General features: G+C 46.3%; 1 non-coding gene across 1 annotated transcript; it reads right to left on the bottom strand.

Annotated features, from left to right (window-relative positions):
- Positions 1-15,933: 15,933 nt before the first annotated feature.
- Trnat-ugu lies at positions 15,934-16,007 on the bottom strand. The gene has a single exon. It is a non-coding gene; the product is annotated as a tRNA-Thr (tRNA).
- Between the last annotated feature and the right edge of the window lie 4,934 nt (positions 16,008-20,941).

The following is a 20,941-nucleotide window of genomic DNA, read 5'->3' as shown; positions in this document are numbered from 1 at the left end:
CGCCACGAATTTGTCTCTTGTACCACCCTCTTTCTGAGAGAAGCACTTGCAACCTCCGTCCTCAATTACTTGCTGGATGTATTCCAATCTTTGTCTTCCTCTACAGTTTTTACCCTCTACAGCTGCCTCTAGTACCACGGAAGTCATTCCCTGATAGTCATTCCCCGATAGCTTAACAGATGATCCTTCTTCTAATCAGCGATTTGCACATATTCCTTTCCTCTGTACTGTCGTACGCTGTGGATCAAAACTGTGGATTCTGCTTGCTGATCTGGAAGGAAGACCAAACTGTACAAATTGGTTCTTTACGAACTACCGTGTGAGTATCAACAATGGAGAGACTAGCGTGGCACTACGTCTGCTTTAAAATAAATAGAGGAAAACTCAGCGATGATGCCACAGAAATGACGAAACATGTAAGAGTGAAGGGGTTAAAACAGTTGGTCTGCCAGTGACTGCATTTATGATTAAATATTGGTATGTACGTGTAAATGATATACAGAAGAATGGAAAAGAAAATTAGAGATGTGTTAGATGACGATCAGTTTGACTTCAGAAATGGTAAAAGCACCAGAGAGGCAATTATGACATTGCGATTGATAAAGGAAGTAAGACAAAAGAAAAACCAAGACACTTTAAAGGATTTGTCGACCAGGAAAAAGGCTTCGACAATGTAATCAGGTGCAAGATGTTCGAAATTCTGAGAAATGTAGGGGTAAGCTATGTGGAGAGACGGATAATATACAATGTTGTGGCGTAACAAGACAGCCACGCCACTCAGAAGTAGCCGAAAGGCACGCGCTAAGCTCACGCAGGATGGCGTGAGGTCTGAAACAGGATACGTAATGAATGCTATAAAGAAAAGTACGTAGCTTCTGGAATACTTAACTTTAATCCATCCTTGGTACATTGCTATTGACGATACAAGTGAGACTCTATAGTTTCAGACAATATACTGCTAATGGCGCCTTGCTAGGTCGTAGCCATTGACTATAGCTGAAGGCTATTCTATCTGCTCTGCAAATGAGCGAGGCTTCGTCAGTGTGCATCGCTAGCGAAGTCGTCCGTACAACTGGGGCGAGTGCTAGTACGTCTCTCTAGACCTGCCGTGTGGTGGCGCTCGGTCTGCTATCACTGAAAGTGGCGACACGCGGGTCCGACATGTACTAATGGACCGCGGCCGATTTAAAGCTACCACCTAGCAAGTGTGGTGTCTGGCGGTGACACCACATACAATATGTACAGAAGCCAAGAGGAAATAATAAGAGTCGATGACCAAGAACGAAGCGATCAGATTAGAAAGGGTGTAATGCAAGGATGCAATCTTCCGCCTATACTGTTCAATCTGTACATCGAGGAAGCAATGATGGAAATAAAAGCAAGGTTCAGGTGTGGAATTAATATTTTGGGTGAAACGATATCAATGATGCAATTCGCTGATGACATTGCTATCCTGAGTGAAAGTGAAGGAGAATTACATGATCTGCTGAATGGAATGAGCAGTCTAATGAGTGCAAAATATGGACAGAAAATACATCGAAGGAAAACGAAGGTAATGAGAAGTAGGAGAAATGAGGACAGTGAGAAATTTAGCATCAGGATTGATGGTTAGAAAGTACATAAAGTTAAGGAATTCTGCTACCTAGGCAGCAAAATAACCGATGACAGACGGAGCAAGCAGGACATCGAAAGCAGACTAGCACTAGCAAAAAGGGCAATGCTGGCCAAGAGAAGTCTACTAGTACCAAACATAGGCCTTAATTTGGGGGAGAAATGTCTGAGAGTGTTACGTTCGGAGCACAGCATTGTATGGTAGTAGTGAAACATGGACTGTGAGAAAAATCGGGAGAGAAGAGAATCGAAGCATTTGAGATGTGGTGCTACAGATAAATGTTGAAAATTAGGTTGACTGATAAGGTAAGGAATGAGGAGGTTCTACGCAGAATCGGAGAGGAAAGGAACATGTAGAAAACACTGATAAGGAGAAGGGACAGGATGATAGGACATCTGCTAAGACATGAGGGAATGACTTCCATGGTACTAGAGGGAGCTGTAGAGGGCAAAAACTGTAGAGGAAGACAGAGATTGGAATACATCCAGCAAATAACTGAGGACGTAGGTTGCAAGTGCTACTCTGAGATGAAGAGGTTAGCACAGGAAAGGAATTCGTGGCGGGCAGCAGCAAACCAGTCAGTAGACTGATGACTAAAAAAAAAAAAAACACAAATAGTATGGAAAAATATTGGGTGGATATGACGGGTGATGGCGGATTGCTCCAATGTTTAGATGACTAGTCATTGGAGTCTTGTCAGGTGATGTACAGGACCACAATCTCTAGCCGCCTGTGGCTGAACGCTGTCGCTGACAGAGTCCACTTCGAGTAGCGCACGTGGTGGGGCAATACGCACGTGCGAGGCGCTGCGTGGGAGGCTGCGGCAACGTGGAGGCCCGCGCTGCGATTCGCCGCCCCCTGGGGCGACACGTGGCCAGAGGAGCGCAGGGCTCCGCGCTGCGACCCCTCGTACTTAGTGTTCGTACCGGCTTCCGCGTCAGGCGACAGGCAGCGCGGGTCTGCGTGTAGCTCTGTCTGGAGACAGCCGCAGCTCTGCTCACGTTGTCCAGGGGAGCACGGGCTCTGTCTCAGTCCCAGCCAGTCCATCACACAGTTGCAGCCCGCCTTAAATGTTCGTTTGGGCATATACTCTATGTAAATACTTGGCATCTCTCTCTCTCTCTCTCTCTCTCTCTCTCTCTCTCTCTCTCTCTCTCTCTCTCTCTCTATACACACTGACAGACACACACACACACACACACACACACACACACACACACTCACACACACATACACGCGCGCACGCATGCACATATACATATACATGGTGTTACAAAAAGGTACGGCCAAACTTTCAGGAAACATTCCTCACACACAAAGAAAGAAAATATGTTATGTGGACATGTGTCCGGAAATGCTTACTTTCCATGTTAGAGCTTATTTTATTACTTCTCTTCAAATCACATTAGTCATGGAATGGAAACACACAGCAACAGAACGTACCAGCGTGACTTCAAACACTTTGTTACAGGAAATGTTCAAAATGTCCTCCGTTAGCGAGGATACATGCATCCACCCTCCGTCGCATGGAATCCCTGATGCGCTGATGCAGCCCTGGAGAATGGCGTATTGTATCACAGCCGTCCACAATACGAGCACGAAGAGTCTCTACATTTGGTACAGGGATTGCGTGAAGAAGAGCTTTCAAATGCCCCCATAAATGAAAGTCAAGAAGGCTGAGATCAGGAGAACGTGGAGGCCATGGAATTGGTCCGCCTCTACCAATCCATCGGTCACCGAATCTGTTGTTGAGAAGCGTACGAACACTTCGACTGAAATGTGCAGGAGCTCCATCGTGCATGAGCCACATGTTGTGTCGTACTTGTAAAGGCACATGTTCTAGCAGCACAGGTAGAGTATCCCGTATGAAATCATGATAACGTGCTCCATTGCGGGTAGGTGGAAGAAACTAAAATGAGCTCTAACACGGAAATTAAGCGTTTCCGGACAGATGTCCACATAACATCTTTTCTTTATTTGTGTGTGTGGAATGTTTCCTGAAAGTTTGGCCGGACCTTTTTGTAACACCCTGTATATATATATATATATATATATATATATATATATATATATATATATATATATAAGGGGGGGGGGAGAGAAGGACAGACGGGGAAGAGACAATATCAATGGATCATATTAATTGCGATGATAATAATCTGTTATATAAACGAACAGAATATCGACAATTACAGAGGATCGCTTCTACCAGTAGCATACAAAATATTGTCAAAAATTCTGCTGGGCAGCGTTGTAGAAAGTTTAGGCAGACAGACGGGAAAATGTCAGGGAGGTTTCCCAAAGGGATCATGCACAAAATAAATTGTTAACCTAAAAATCAATAATTCGTCGCAGAATGTTATCCAGCAAAATTATAATAGTGTCATTTATTTATTTCAAGTCAGCGTTTGATTCGGTAGACAGAGAAATAATAGATAAAATCATTAGAGAATTTGGTGTTACAGCAAAATTAGCACACACAATTCATGAAAAAGACGTTATCTAAAGTTAAATTTACGGGAGAAGTCTCTCAGCCATTCGAAATAAGAACTGGTGTCAGACAAGGGGATAGTTTACGGTTTAACTGCGCTCTAGAAAAAGGTGTAAGAATCTGGAATTTGAAGCTAAAAAAATCACAAAATTGAACCAATAACAGGAAGGAAAACAAATACAGTTAAGATAAACTGCCTGGCTTTTGCAGAGGACTTTGCAATACTTCCAGAAAATTTGACAGATGAAGTCATTCAAATAAATTTTATGGAACAAGTAGCAAGCAGAACCGGTATATCGCCATCGCATGAGTTTCGTCGCCTAAGTGTATAACAATACAGCTCCACACTGGTTTGTCATATTTATAAATTTTTGTAAATTTGACAAGTCGCAGTGGAGCTGTAGTTTTGTAATTGGAACATGTTCTCAGTACGTCAACAAGAGTAGTGTGTAATTATTTGTTAATTATATGTCTGTTGGAACTGAGAATCTCAGGATGACAGCTACTTAATATCAAAACTGATCATGAACTGAACTATTTCGCATCAAGTGATCTTGGCCTGTATTATAAATTACGAATAGTGCAGGATGGTATCTTCACGTTCTAAGTGCAAGTAAAGTGACACCAAGTAAAATTATGGAAAATTGGAAATTTGTAGTGAGGTCTTATGGGACCAAACTACTAAGGTTATCGGTCTGTAAGCTTACACACTACTCAATCTAACTTAAACTAACTTACGCTAAGGACAACACATACACTCATGCACGAGGGAGGACTCGAACCGGACGGACCGTGACAAGACGTCCCAGAAAACGCGGCTGCCCCGCGCGGCCTAAAATTATGGGTACCTGTTGCTGGGTAGGGGCCGCACACACGTTCTTATACTGGCTGTGGGTACGACAAGCACAAATGTAGCAAAGGGAGCGCCCTAGGTTGTTTGGTGGGACTTTACGTAGCTGCCCGGTCGGACACAGAAGGAAGAAGAGGTGACAGGGAGTGGACGAGGATGTGCCATCCGCCTCACACCACACACGACGGCCGCTGTCGGACATGACAATGCGTTCCGCCGAGGCTGGGACGCACACACCAATTACTGTGCCGCTATTGTTCTCGGCGTTGAGCCTTCTGCCGAACGCTACTCGGCTGCTCACTGACCGAACAGCGCTTGCCCCCTTAACACACAGCCGTTCATCAAGGCAGACTCTCTAGCGGTCACCTAGCAACGCCATCTTTCCCTCTCTCTCTCTCTCTTTGAAGATGTGCAGACGTACATCAAGCAACAAAGAGAACCAAGGACAAATTTAGAAGACAAACTAAAGTGCAGGGAAAGAAATAAAACGTTACCGAACAAATTTCCTTTGCTATACGTCTATGGTCGCAATTTTTTTTTTTTTTCTAATCAGACTACAGGTTTCGGTCTATAATGACCTTCATCAGATCTGTTTTATAAAAAGATGCCCTAATATACTGGAGCCACAATGGCATCGTCCAGTATATTAGGACATGTTTTTATAATGCAGACCTGAAGATGGTCATTAAGGACCGAAACCGGTAGTCTGATTAGAAAAAAAAAAATTGCGACCACAGACGTGAAGTGAAGGACATTTATTCTCTATTCGGGTCACTGTTCGCGACTGTGTTGCAGATTGTGAAAAAAGATTACCGGTTTGCCGATACAGTGATTTTGGCAAAGGCGGCAAAAGCACCGGAAGATCAGTTCAACGCAATGGACAGTAAGAGGTTAGAAGATTATAGAACTAGGGTAATGTAACGAGGATGAGTTTTCACTTTGCAGCGAAGTGTGTGCTGATCGGGAACGTTGTACACTTCGTAATTATGAAAATCAGATTGAATACTTGTAAAGCTTTTTTTCTGACGATACTTCTTGACAGGTAACTGAATCATACGTAAAAATCCGACATTACTATCTATAACGTGTGCTAGGTCATTAACACAATGGACAATATGAATGGCAAGGATCCCAACAAATGTCCCCGCGACACGTCTGAAGTTACTCCTACAGCTACTGACAACCGTCTATCCAAGGTTACACCCCGAGTCCTCCCTACCATGACATTGTGACCCGAGTCGGAAATTTCATTTGATACCGCATATGATTTCACTTTTGGAAAATTCCCCCAGGGGGTCCACAACTCTTTTGTGGACACGTGCGTAGCGAGCACGGGACCCCGAGCTAATGTGGCCCTCCTTCCTTTTCCGGGCTGCATACCTTCCCTTCCCTTTCCGCATCCCTCCCCGTCCCCCATCTTCGCCCCCCCCCCTCACCTCTGTCTCTTTCCTTCCTTTCTCCCCCTCTGGGAGTATGGTTTGTGCCTACGTCCGGAGACGGACGCTCGAAACTGTTTCAAATTCCTTGCTCTTACACTTGCCAGTCCTCGTCCTTCCTCTGTCCTTCTCTTTTCCTTCCCTCTTTTCCTTGCCCTTTTCTCCGCTACGGCGTTTGAGACCCCCTCTTCTTTCCTTTCCCTTTCTCTTCTTTCCTCCCTGTGCGTGTCTGAAGGCCGACCCACGCACTTCCATGCGTAGCCGGTGACGGGGTAACGCGTAATTCCCCGCCCCGGGTAGACAGGTAGGACACGTACGTACCCCCTGGTAACGGCCAGGCCCAGGGAGGGGTGATTACCCGAGCTGATACCTTCCGAAAGTGCCGATTGGTCCCTCCGTCCGTTTGTCGGGAGGTGTGACCTGAGGTGTGAACAATCACCTAAGGCGGGTGTGCCCTCGGCGAGGGCCCCCACAAGGGAGGAGCGCGCCATCGGAGACGCCGGTAATCATGGGGGATTCTTCCGCAATGGTTTCCTCACCTTCCACTATGTCTGCTCACAAACGTAAGTTCACTGAGTCTCAGCCACAGACTGTTCTTCCATCGTTGCCACAGTTCCTTGTTGTTTCTCGGTCTGACGAAGGTCACGACTTTTCCACGGTCAACCCTTTCATTATACAGAAAGGTGTCGACGCAATTGCGGGTCCTGTAAAGTCTTGTTCCAGATTACGGAACGGCACCCTGTTGTTAGAAACACACAGTGCCCTCCAGGCTCAAAAATTGCTGCGTACTTCTCTGCTCCACACCTACCCTGTCCGGGTGGAACCGCACCGTACCTTAAATTCCTCGCGTGGAGTCGTTTATACGCGCTCCCTCGATGGATTGTCTGACGAAGAAATTCAGCATTACCTGTCTGACCAGGGCGTCACAGCTGTTCACCGGGTTATGAAAAGGGTTGATTCGAACATCATTCCAACCCGCACTGTCTTCTTGACATTTGACAAAGTTCAACTCCCATCAAAAATCAAAGCAGGCTATGAGATAATTTCCGTTCGCCCTTATGTCCCAAACCCTACGCGTTGCTATCGATGTCAGCGGTTCAATCATACCAGCCAGTCCTGTTCCAATCCGGCCAAATGTGTTACTTGTGGCAAGGATGCCCATGAGGGTGCTTGTCCACCTCCATCCCCTCGCTGCATCAACTGTATGGGTGACCACGCTGCCTCCTCTCGAGATTGCCCCGTTTTTAAGGATGAAAAGCTCATCCAGGAAATAAGAGTGAAGGAAAAGGTGTCGACCTTTGCTGCTCGAAAGTTACTCGCCAGTCGACAGCCCACCGTGCCTCAGAAAGGTAAATACAGCGCTGTCCTTGCTTCTCCTCGACCAACAAAGGAGGCGGCCACGCAGACTTGCGACTTCACCTTTAGTACCACGGTCGTCAGATCGGCCAGCGCAAAGATCGCCCGTTCAACCTCACCCCTTTCGCCTGCCCACTCTATGGCTCACCCTTCATCGGGTTCTGTTAAATCTCGAGCCCAAAAGTCAGACGCCAAGTCTTCGAAAAAAGAGCATTCTCGTGAAGAGTTTTTACGTACCGCAACTTCACAACCATCGGTTCCTCCTTCATCTAAACATCATACTTCTAAGAAGGCTACGAAGAAACACAGTTCCTCTCCTTCTCCGCCAAGGCGTGTCCCATCTACAGCACCACCTGGCGGAAATCGCCCTCGGCCATCTTCTGTGTCGCCGAGGCGCACTGCTGGTGGCCGGTCAACTGGCCGATCGCTGGTGGCAGGAGCTGCTCCTGACCAACCTATGGATCAGGATCTTCTGCCTTCGACTGAATGCCATTCCATGCTGTCGGTCGCAAGCTCTGAGCAGTCGTTGAGTTGACAGCACCCTTGGTCACGTTCCTCCATTTTCTGTTCACCCTATGTCCATTATCCACTGGAATATCCGCGGCATTCGCGCCAATCGGGAGGAATTGTCGATCCTCTTACGATCCTACTCGCCGGTCATCTTCTGTCTTCAGGAAACAAAGCTGCGTCCCCATGACCGCTTTGTTCTCCCTCATTTTCAGTCCGTCCGATATGACCTCCCCTCTGTTGAAGGCACTCCAGCCCATGGAGGACTCATGATTCTGCTCCATGATACTCTCCATTATCACCCAATCCCCTTAAACACTTCCTTCCAAGCTGTCGCCGTCCGTCTTTCCCTTTCTGGATACACGTTCTCTCTTTGTACGGTATACATTCCATCATCAACACCAATGGCACGAGCTGATCTCCTTCATCTTCTTGATCAGCTTCCACCCCCCTATTTGCTGGTTGGGGACTTCAATGCCCACCACCCGCTTTGGGGATCTCCACATCCTTGTCCACGTGGCTCACTATTGCTAGACGTCTTCCACCAAGCGGATCTAGTCTGCCTCAACACTGGGGTCCCCACATTTTTGTCTGCCTCCACGGCAAATTTATCTCATTTGGACCTTGCGGTCGGTACTGTTCCGCTAGCTCGGCGCTTCGAATGGTTCGCCCTCGATGATACACACTCGAGTGACCACTTTCCATGTGTTCTTCGACTGCAGCCTCAACTGCCATATATGCGCTCGCGTCGCTGGAAGTTTGCCCAAGCCGATTGGACACTTTTTTCGTCTCTAGCGACATTCGATGACCGTCGCTTTCCCAGCGTCGACGATGAGGTCACACATTTTACCGACGTTATTCTCACAGCTGCGGAACGTTCAATACCACGCACCTCCGAATTGCCCCGGCGCCCTCCAGTTCCTTGGTGGAACGAGGCATGCCGTGACGCAATACGTGAGCGGCGACGTGCTCTTCGCATTTTCCGTCACCATCCAACTTTGGCCAACTGTATCCGATATAAGCAGCTCCGTGCGCGATGCCGTCGCGTCATCCGCGATAGCAAGAAGGCAAGCTGGAAATACTTTATTAGCTCATTTAACGCCTTCACTCCCTCCTCGGAAGTTTGGAGTCGGCTTCGACGGTTCTCAAGCGCGCCTAGTTTCTCCCCGGTCTCTGGGCTCACTGTCGCGCATGATACCTTAGTGGACCCCGTCGCAATTTCTAACTCATTGGGTCAGCACTTTGCTGAGATTTCGAGCTCTTCAAATTACCCGCCAGCGTTTCTCCCGAAGAAACGTGCAGCGGAAGTGCGCCATCTTGCTTTCTCCTCTCACAATCGCGAAAGCTACAATACTGTTTTCTCCATGCGCGAACTCCAACATGCACTCTCTTCTTCTCGCTCCTCCGCCCCAGGACCGGATGGTATCCATGTCCAAATGTTGCTGCATTTATCAACCCATAGCCTGCGTTACCTCCTTCGCCTTTATAATCGAATTTGGACCGACAGTACCTTTCCCAGGCGATGGCGGGAAGCTATTGTCGTTCCCGTTCCGAAACCTGGAAAGGACAAACATCTCCCCTCTAGCTATCGCCCCATTTCTCTCACGAGTAGTGTCTGTAAGGTTTTGGAGCGTATGGTGAATTACCGTTTAGCTTGGTGGCTGGAGTCCCACAGTCTTTTAACACCAGCCCAATGCGGATTCCGAAAGCATCGTTCTGCCGTTGACCATCTTGTTGCTCTCTCCACTTATATCATGAACAATTTTCTCCGGAAACGCCAAACGGTAGCAATATTTTTTGATCTGGAGAGAGCATACGATACCTGTTGGAGGACAGGCATTCTCCGCACACTGTTCTCTTGGGGCTTTCGAGGCCGGCTGCCCCTTTTTCTTCGCGAATTTATGGCAGAGCGCACATTTAGGGTGCGGGTGAACACTACTCTCTCCCGTACTTTCTCCCAAGAAAACGGGGTACCCCAGGGCTCCGTGCTGAGTGTTGTACTGTTTGCCATCGCCATTAATCCAATTATGGATTGTCTCCTTCCTGATGTCTCGGGCTCCCTCTTTGTGGACGATTTTGCGATCTACTACAGCTCTCAACGGACCAGCCTTCTTGAAAGACGTCTTCAAGGATGTCTCGATCGCCTCCACTCGTGGAGCATCGAAACCGGCTTCCGTTTCTCACCCAGTAAGACCGTTTGTGTAAATTTTTGGCGACGTAAGGAGTTTCTTCCGCCCTCCTTACATCTAGGTCCTGTCAACCTTCCGTTTTCCGACGTCGCTAAATTCTTGGGTCTTATGTTTGACAGAAAACTGTGCTGGTCCTCCCACGTTTCCTATCTTTCGGCTCGCTGTATGCGTTCGCTTAACGCCCTCCGTGTCCTGAATGGTACCTCTTGGGGAGCGGACCGAGTGGTCCTTCTCCGCCTCTATCGCGCCTTAGTGCGCTCGAAATTGGATTATGGAAGCATAGTCTACTCCTCTGCTCGGCCGTCTATTCTTCGGCGTCTCGACTCTATCCACCACCGTGGATTACGTTTAGTATCTGGAGCTTTTTACACCAGCCCTGTGGAAAGCCTTTATGCTGAGACTGCTGAACCTCCGCTGTCCAATCGGCGGGCAGTCCTTCTGAGTCGTTATGCTAGCCATCTGTCTTCCATGCCTGCTAATCCAGCGCATGACCTTTTTTTCGACGCCTCCTTTGATGTCTGGTATGCAGGCCGCTCCTCCTCCCTACTACCCCCGGGAGTCCGCTTCCGTCAACTGCTCCAGTCTCTTTCCTTCCGCTTTCCTAAAACCTTCTTGACAACTTGGGGTACAGCACCGCCTTGGCTCCGTCCCCGGATCAACTTGCTCAGAGACCTATGTCAATTTCCCAAGGATGGTACCCCTACACTTGTTTACCGTCGGGCATTTGCTGCTCTATGTGCACAAATGACGGAAGCCACATTTATTTACACCGATGGCTCGAAAACATCGTTAGGTGTAGGGAGTGCCTATATTGTTGGCGACACCCCAAATAACTTTCGGCTTCCCGACCAGTGTTCGGTTTATACTGCGGAGCTTTACGCTGTTCTCCAGGCTGTCCACTACATCCGCCGCCATCAGCGGATACAGTACGTAATCTGCTCAGATTCTCTCAGCTCTCTCCTAAGTCTCCAAGCTCTTTACCCTGTTCACCCTCTGATCCACCGGATTCAGGACTGTCTGCGCTCGCTCCACCTGGGGGGCGTCTCAGTGGCGTTCCTCTGGCTCCCGGGACACGCTGGTATCTGTGGAAATGAGGCGGCCGATATAGCGGCCAAGGCTGCAGTCTCTCTTCCTCGGCCAGCTATTCAGTCTCTTCCGTTTACCGATCTACGGAGCGTTTTATGTCGCCAAGCTGCTCATTTATGGCATGCGCATTGGTCAACACTTCCCCACAATAAATTGCGGGAAGTGAAAGCCCTTCCTTGCGCTTGGACCTCTTCCTCCCGAACGCGTCGTCGGGAGGAGGTAATTTTAGCTCGACTCCGGATAGGGCACTGTCTTTTTAGTCATCGACATCTTTTAAGCGGTGCTCCTCCCCCACTCTGTCCCCACTGCTCTCAGCTGTGGACGGTCAGACACCTTTTAATTGAATGCCCCTATTTTAATCCGTTACGCTCCCGTCTACAGCTATCGCCTGATCTATCGTCGATTTTAGCAGATGACACGCGCTCAGCTGACCGCGTTCTACAGTTTATTAGTGACAGTGAAATGACGTCAGTCATTTGAAGCTTTTTTTAGGGGACAACCAACCCCTTCCTATAGTGGATTTTTAAGCATTCCTTCTGCCTTTAGTTACTCAAATTTTATGATTTTGTTCCCATTGCTGCTGATTTTAAATTTCGTTTTTTCCTGTTTTCTATGTCACGGGCTGGGCGCTAATGACCATAGAAGTTTTGCGCCCTAAAACCACAAACAAAAAAAAAAAAAAAAAAAAAAAACTTTTGGTAATAATCGCTGGTATGGTGCTGTGTTATATGTCAAGAATCCATACATGTTATAAAATCGTGTGTGTGTGTGTGTGTGTGTGTGTGTGTGTGTGTGTTGTTCCACATCTCCTCCTAAACCACTGGACTTATTTCAAAGGAGATATGACGTCATGAGCAGTGAGATGCATGAAAAACTGCCGCACGATGCATGAAGTTTAAATGTATTCTTTCCGTGTTACTGATAGTATTCGCAGTAAATTTTGCAGGCTGTATTCACATATCCTGCTAAATGCACCTGTTGTTGCTGATGTGGTCTTCAGTCCAGAGACTGGTTTGATGCAGCTCTCCATGCTACTCTATCCTGTGCAAGCTTCTTCATCTCCTAGTACTTACTGCATCCTACATCCTTCTGAACCTTCTTAGTGTACTCATCTCCTGGCCTCCTTCTACGATTTTTACCCTCCAAGCTGCCCTCCAATACTAAATTGGTGATGCCTTGATGACTCAGCACGTCCTGCCAACCGATCCCTTCTTCTAGACAAGTTGTGCCACAAATTCCTCTTCTCCCCAATTCTGTTCAGCATCTCCTCATTAGTTACGTGATCTACCCAGCTACAAAAAGTTATATCGTGGTACCGCCCATAGTTCAGGACATGTGACGACCCAGACACTGAGATGCGTGAGAAACTGCCCCATTGTGCATTACGTTTAAATGTATTACTTTTTTTGCTGTTCCCAACGTATTTCGCTCACAGTATCCACATACGCCGCTCAATGTACCTACACAGTTATAGCATTATTAGACACATAGTTCCATAAATGTGACGTCATAAACACTGAGATACGTGAGAAAAAGCCCCAGCATCAATGAAGTTTTAATCCGTTTATTCCTCCCTAATAAGATACTCCAACAGTCTACTCAACTTAACACCTGGCAGGGCTTGTAACATCTATCAACTGCGAAGCGCAAACCGCTCTAGGGGAAAATAACAGCCACCGACAGAGCTATGAAGCGGCGTTGCCATACAGACGTTTACAAAATCGCGTTGTAAACACGCGAAGCAGCTGCTACAAGTGCACACAAACTGTGCGGGATCATGTTGCTTAATTTGGATACTGTACTTAACATTTGTACATCATACATATTTCTACGACTGTTTCATAAATTCAAAGCTGTTTTCACCAATACATGGTAATGAAATGGTTGCAATACTTCACTAGAAAGACATTTGAATTTTGTTTTCATTTCTAAAAAAAAATCAGTATCCGACAAAATGAATACCCGGGCCGTTTCGTCTTTGCCAGCTAGTTCTATATAAAATGTGTTGTAACGATAGTTCACCAGAGGAGTTTCTTTATATCTTTATTATTTATTGCTGCTGGTTTCGAGCATGGCTCATTTTCAAGCGGTACGCAATAAGATCGTAAAAGCTATTATTCGGATAGGATGTACGTTTCTTGCTGTATGTGTATATTGTCGATGGTCTTCTTCGGCCTGATTTTTGTTCGTTGGTACACTGCATTTGTTTGATCATCTTGATGCAGGAGGAAGCTACCTCGAGGTTTTAAAGGTAGCAGGGAGCTGCTGCTGGGACCGAAGCTGTCGTACCTCGACTGATCAGTCGATGAGAGCACCGCCTACTGGAGGTAGGGTTCTGAGTTCGAATCCCGGTCCTGCACAGACGTTTAACCTGCCAGCGAGATTGAGAACACCACGAACTCCGCTGCAAAGTGAAAGATGGATTCTGCGAATCAGTGAAATTTCTCGAAAGAGACGCGGCTTAGTTATCAAAACTTTGTTGAGATGCCAATGCATGTTCCCAGGCTGGGTGCAGTTTTAGAGATATAAACATTTATGATTAGGTCGTATCAATTTTTCGTCTTTTACAAGCCACAAAATTTTCCCAGTACTCCACTTGGAAGTAGCTAAACTGTGTAAACCGCTTCAGTGGTTTTTGTGAAGAAAATAGTTTTTACAGTCAAAATGGACCTAAATGTCTTCCAAATCGTGGAAGATTCTTAACATGCGAAAAGCGTAAAATAAGAACGTCAAAAGAACGGAGCCGCAGAATTACAGACCAAGATCCTTAATATGGTTTGAAACAAAGAGAGGTGTCCAACAAGGAAGAGCCGTATAATCTGTTTCTAATAGTAATGGACAAGATCATAAAATCTGTCGGGAAAACAGACAGCGAACCAAACACCCTGGTTTTTGCTCACGATTTGAAAGTATTGGCACAGACAGGAGGTGAAACACAGAAGAAACTCAATGATTGAACAACACGTTCAGAAATTTCGGACTAAAAGTAAGTAATTCTATATTTCGAAGCAATTTTCGTAAGGAGTGTGACCAAACTATAACTTATATGTTTATTTGGCACTACAGTAGTGAAACCATAGTGACAGTACATAAATTTTTTTCTTTAAAAACAGTAGTTATTTGAAACCGGTGATGTAACCCTTTTTTTTAAAAGAAAAAATTTTATGTACTATCACTGTGGCTTCACTATTGTAGTGTCAAATAAAAATACGTAAATCAAAGAGAGTAGAAAGGCAAGAAACAATCTCAAATATATTTCTTAAAGGAGTCGAAGTAGAATCTGCTTTCCTTTTCAAGTACCGCGGAAGCACGATCTTGAAAGAGAACACCATTAAGCAGGAAGTACTCAGCAGGACACAGAAAGCATCGAGTTTTAAGATACAAATCAGAAATCTTCTCTGGGACCCTAAAATGACACGAAAAGCAAAAGCGACAGTATACCACACCTATTTCGTACCAGTCCTTCCATATGGTTTAGAAACATGTACCAAACTAAACAAAGACCTCAACAGAATTTGGGCAACAGAAATGAGATTAATTACGAACCAATCCACTAGCAAGAACAAAATCAGAAATCAGGTGAACAGAAAAGTACCTGTTACTGAGGTCCCTGTGACCTGTGTAATGGAGAAACGCAGGCTTCTGTGGTGTGCGGACGTAGTGGGAATGAACAGCGAAAGACCTGCCAAGAAGTATTTCTACCTGAACTTCGTAGGAAGAAGACCGCGGCAAAGACCAAGAAAACGCTGGGCAGAGACTAGAGTTGGAAAATGATGATGATGATGATGTGATGATCCTTAACACCGTATTGCTGGATAATTCTTGATCGTATTCTAAGCTGGAGTACAATAAATTCCCTTGAAACAGAAAAGCTACTGTCCAGAAATCAGCACGGATTTAGCAAGCACCGCTCATGCGAAACTCAGCTCGCTGTTTCCTCACGCGATATCGTGCGAACCACGTGTGAAAAGTAACAGGCAGATTTCGTGTTGCTACATTTCCAGAAAGCTTTTGACTCATTGCCCCACTGCGGTTAACGAAGGTCCGAGAGTACGGAGTAGGTTCCAAGATTTCTGAATGGCTCGAAGACTTAATACCCAGTACGTCGTCCTCGACGGTGAGTGTTAATCGGAGACGAGGGTATCGTCAGCAGTGCCTTACGGAAGTGTGATGGGACCGCTGTCGTTTTCTGTATAGATATTTCCTATATAGATATTTTCTGTACAGATAAATGATCAGTGAATAGGTTGAACAGCAAGATACTGCTGTTTGCTGATGATGCTGTGCTGTACGAGAAGGTTCCTTCATTGAACGACTGTTGCGCGGGGAGGGTTAATCGAAACCCTCAGCCGTCAGCTGCCGACAGGTCTTGTTGATATACCTCGATGGTGACAGCTGAATGTGTGTGCCCCGACCGGGACTCGATCCCGGGATCTCCTGCTTACATGGCAGACGCTCTGTCCATCTGAGCCACCGAGGACACAGATGAATAGCGCGACTGGAGGGATTTATCTCTGGCACGCTTCTCGTGAGACCCACATTCCCAACTGTCCGCGGTCTATATACGTAATGTTCCTAATCGAGCACGGTCATCAATGGTGTCTGTTCTTTCGAGAACAGTTACTATCTTCATATATATGTAGTTAAAGGCTACCCAGCCACTGACCTTCGTCTGTGCGAATGCACACAGGTTGCCCAAACTCTTACGGGAGTCGTCACCTTAGTGTGCGCGAGTAATGAGTGGATGGGCGAATATCGATTAGGAACATTACGTATGTAGATTGTGGACAGTTGGGAATGTGTGTCTCACGGGAACCGTGCAAGGGGCGTCTGTCACGTAAGCAGGAGATCACGGGTTCGAGTCCCGGTCGGGGTACACATTTCCAGCTGTCCCCATCGAGGTATATCAACAACACCTGTCGGCAGCTGAGGGTTTCAATTAATTATGATTTATTTCTAAGAAAGCTGCACGGTCATGAATGGTATCTGTTCTTTCGAGAACAGTTACTATCTTCATAACTAGTTGATGTGATGAATGACAACTAGATCTAAACGTAGACAGATGTAAGTTAAGGCAAATGAGTGGGAAAGACTATTCTGTAATGTGGGGACGCAGTATTAGCGGTGTGCTGCTTGACACATTCGCGTCTATCAAATGTTTAGGAGTAAAGTTGAGAAGCGAGATGAATTGGAGCAAGCACGTAAGGTCGGCTGTAGGGAAGGCGAATGTTTATTGAGAGTTTCAGGAAAATGCAGCTCACGAGTAAAATAGATCATTTTTTCCTCAGTTATTTGCTAAATTATTGAAATCTCCGTCTTCCTCTACAGCTTTTACCCTCCAGAGCTCCCTCTAGCACCACTGAAGTCGTTCCCTGATGTCTTAGCAGATGTCCTATCATCCTCACCCTTCTTCATTTCAGTGTTTTGCCACGCATTTCTTTCCTCTGCATTTCTCCGGAGAAACCCCCCCCCCCCCCTCCCCCACTCCTTACCGTACAAGTCCACCTGATTCTCAAAATTCTTCTGTAGCACCACATCTCAGATGCTTCGACTCTCTTCTGATTTTCTCATACTCCATGTTTCCTACCATATACTGCTGTGCTCCAAACGTACAATCCCACAAATTTCTTCCTCAACTTAATGCTTATGTTTGACAGTAATTTCCTCTACTTTGTGATGACCAGTTATGATGTTATGTTTCTCGGAATTCTCATTCCTGCTACTTCTCACTGATTTCGTCTTTCTTCGATTTAATGCGTATTCTGTACTCGGCAGGTTGTTCATTCCATTCAACAGATCAGGCAATTCTTCTTGACTTTGTCAGAATAACAAAGTGATCAGTGAATCTCACTACTGACATCCTTTCATACCTAATTTTATTCATAAAACAGTAATGTGACGCATTTCTGAGTAGTGCTCGAATGTTTGGATTCCCATGAAGGTAGAGCTAAAGGAAGTCATGGGAGCAGGTGAGAGAGTGCACCTAGATTTGTTACCGGTAGCCGGCCGGGGTGGCCGACCGGTTCTAGGCGCTACAGTCTGGAACCGCGCGATCGCTACGGTCGCAGGTTCGAATCCTGTCTTGGGCATGGATGTGTGTGATGTCCTTAGGTTAGTTAGGTTTAAGTAGTTCTAAGTTCTAGGCGACTGATGACCTCAGAAGTTAAGTCCCATAGTGCTCAGAGCCATTTGAACCATTTGTTACCGGTAGCTTCGATCAACATGCGAGTATTACGGAGGTACTTGATGAACTCAAATGGGAATGCCTAAAGGGAAGAAGGCATCTATCTCAGGAGACACTATTGAGAAAATTTAGAGTACCTAGATATGCAGTTGACTGTCAAATGATTCTACAGCCGCCCACGTTCATTTCGAGTGAGTATCACGAAGACAAGATAAAGCAGGACTCTCACGGAGGCACACACAGTCGTTCTTCTTTCGCTCCATTTGTGAATGGACAAGGAAAGGGTAGTGGTAAATGTAACCTCCACCAAGGTGGCTTGCGGAGTATGTGCGTGGATGTAGGTGTAGATGTAGATGAGTAGATGCAGATGCAGAAAGCTACACGCACTGTGTAAGCGCTAGTGTGGGTGTTACGGAGGAAAACAGACGCGTCCCCGCGCTATGTCTGGCCGCGGTATCGGCACAGGATTACCACGTCGCCAGAGCAGATGAGGCGTTTTTTATTGATGGTCGGCGGTAAACAGCCGGTATAAAAAGCCAGCCCCACGGGTCCCGGTAGGCCCGGAACTGTGTCCGTCAGTGGAGCAGCCTGCGCCACGTGTCCGGCCACGTGCACGTGAGACTGTAACGCAAGAGGCGCGTGCGGGCAACGCCCACGCATTATCTGCCGCACGCACGGGAAACACGTGCACCACGTCACTACCCCTCCCCCATCCTCTCCCCTCGGGACGTGTTTTGCGATCTTTCCGCTCTCGACGGCGACCGCTCACCGCGAGTTGTGAAGTGTAGCTCGTCGGACGGGCGTTCACCGCTTATCGGAAACGCCCTCTGGGCGTGGGCGTTCATTACACAAGGAGTCACAGGGCGCCGGAGCGTGTCTTGTCTCTCTTTTACACCGGTGCTCCCCAGCGTGGGGTGACTGCCGCCCGAGGCGTAAAATTTCATTTTATGAGAGGTAAAAACAAAAGAGTTCGACTGTGTTCGATCGCGAAACTAAATTATCTATACTACTGTATATACACAAGTTGTAGTTTAACGTTCTTACCGAAAATCTCGAACAGTTCTTGGCCGACTTACTTCAAATTTTCGCTCGATACTCTAACAAACGTACAGATGGACATATGCAACTTTCTTAATACACAGTGTGACAATTACTGAACTGCATGAAGTAAAATAGTAATAACTTCTGAACGGTTTGGGTTACGGCATTCAAACTGAAGGTATGGCCGCGGGGCATGATGGGAATTTTTATACGCATCGGCATTTGGTTTAGCGACGAAGCCCACTCTCATTTGGATGGCTTCGTCAATAAGCAAAATTGCCGCGCGGGATTAGCCGAGCGGTCTGAGGCGCTGCAGTCATGGACTGTGCTGCTGGTCCCGGCGGAGGTTCGAGTCTTCCCTGGGGCATGGATGTGTGTGTTTGTCCTTAGGATAGTTTAGGTTAAGTACTGTATAAGCTTAGGGACTGATGACCGTAGCACTTAAGTCCCGTAAGATTTCACACACACTTGAACATTTTTGAATAAGCAAAATTGAGGAATTTGGGGGATTGAGAATCTGCATTTCGCAATCGAGAAGTCTCTTCACCCTCAACGGATGACTGTGTGGTGTGCAGTGTCCAGTCACGGAATAATCGCCGCGATATTCCTTGATGTCACTTTGACTACCAAAGGGTACCTGGAGGTTTTGGAAGTTGATTTCATCCGCATTATCCGAAGTGACCCTCATTTCGACAAGATGCGGTTCATGCAAGACGTAGCTCGTCTCCGTCGAAGCAGCAGAGTGTTTGATGTCCCGCAGGAGCACTTTAGGGACCGCCTTCTGGCTCTGGGGTACCCAGAGGCCACTGGGATGGGTCTCGATTGGCTGCCATGTTCTCCAGATATGAACACATGGGACTCCTTTTTGTGGGGCTATGTTAGAGACAAGGTGTACAGAAATAAACCCAAAACCACCGATGAGCTAGAAAGAGCCATTCAGGAGGTCATCGACAGCATCGATGTTCCGACACTTCAGCGGGGCACGCAGAATTTCGCTATTTGTCTGCGCCACATCATCGCCAATGATGGCAGGCATATCGAACATGTCAGGACCTATATCCGAATATCTGTAGTAACGGTCACATGTTGAATAAAGTGTGTGTACGCTGTAGTTTGTAACTAACTCAGGTTTTTTTCATATAGTTCAATAATTGTGACGCAGTATGCACTATCTAAAAGAGGAAACCGAGCGATATGGGGCAGTGGTCAGCACGCTGGACTCGTCTTCCCCAGGACGACGGTTCAAACCCGCCTTCTGCCACCCTGATTTATGTTTTCCGTGATTTTCCCAAATTGCTTCGGGCAAATACTGGGGTGGTTCCTTTGAAAGGGAACGATCACCTCGCTGTTTCGTCTCGTCTCCCAAATCAACCAAGCGACCTAAAAGAGAAACATTATTTCCAAAATGCTCTGAATGTTTCTCACAAACTACTTTAGATTTTTACACGAGACTCTAATAAACGTTCAGACAGACATGAGCAACAATTTTTTTTTCTTTAAATATGAGGTATATAAGTAGATAAGGCCCACACATTTGTCAAACAAGCCTGTACACGCGCCGGAAAAGTTTGTCAATTTAACCTCACTTTTGAAGCAGACGCTGTTCATTGTATGCTGTATTTTGACACTTATCGGAATGGCTACAAATGCAGATAAGGTATTTCAAACAATGACTCTGGCGCTGTTTAAAGAAGAAGAAAACAAGATACTGGTCCAGGGAATGGTCTAAAACAAGAGGGAAATGTAGACATGAAACCTGTTAAAGAAAATGCTACACTTAGAAGCTGATAATTACAGCAACTTTCTGCGAATGGACAGTTCAATTTTTACTGACTGTGGTAATTCGCCCTCTCACTAAAAATGAAGGCGCAAGTATGCGAAAATCTATCTTCTTCTACTTGCTCCTGTAACGACAGTTCATTAAAATAGCACTACATGGAACATATAGCATACATCGTCCATAGAAGAACCGGAGAACTTCGACTTTTTTATTTTATAGCACTTCCGCTTGTATGTTGTGCGCAGGATATTAATTGTCTTATTAACGTTTTCCTACGTAATATATATCTGGGAAAGACCGACATCTTTATCATTTTGCCAACATCTAATGTTACTTTGTTTCTGTCCTTGATCGCAGTTTCCGTAGTTGTGGAAACTCACGATACAGTGAGATTGGTTGCAACAAATCT

Source organism: Schistocerca piceifrons, chromosome 9, assembly GCF_021461385.2.
Source record: "Schistocerca piceifrons isolate TAMUIC-IGC-003096 chromosome 9, iqSchPice1.1, whole genome shotgun sequence".
Taxonomy (NCBI): domain Eukaryota; kingdom Metazoa; phylum Arthropoda; class Insecta; order Orthoptera; family Acrididae; genus Schistocerca; species Schistocerca piceifrons.
Note: the sequence above shows the minus strand (reverse complement) of the source record. Positions and strands in the feature narration are given on the sequence as shown.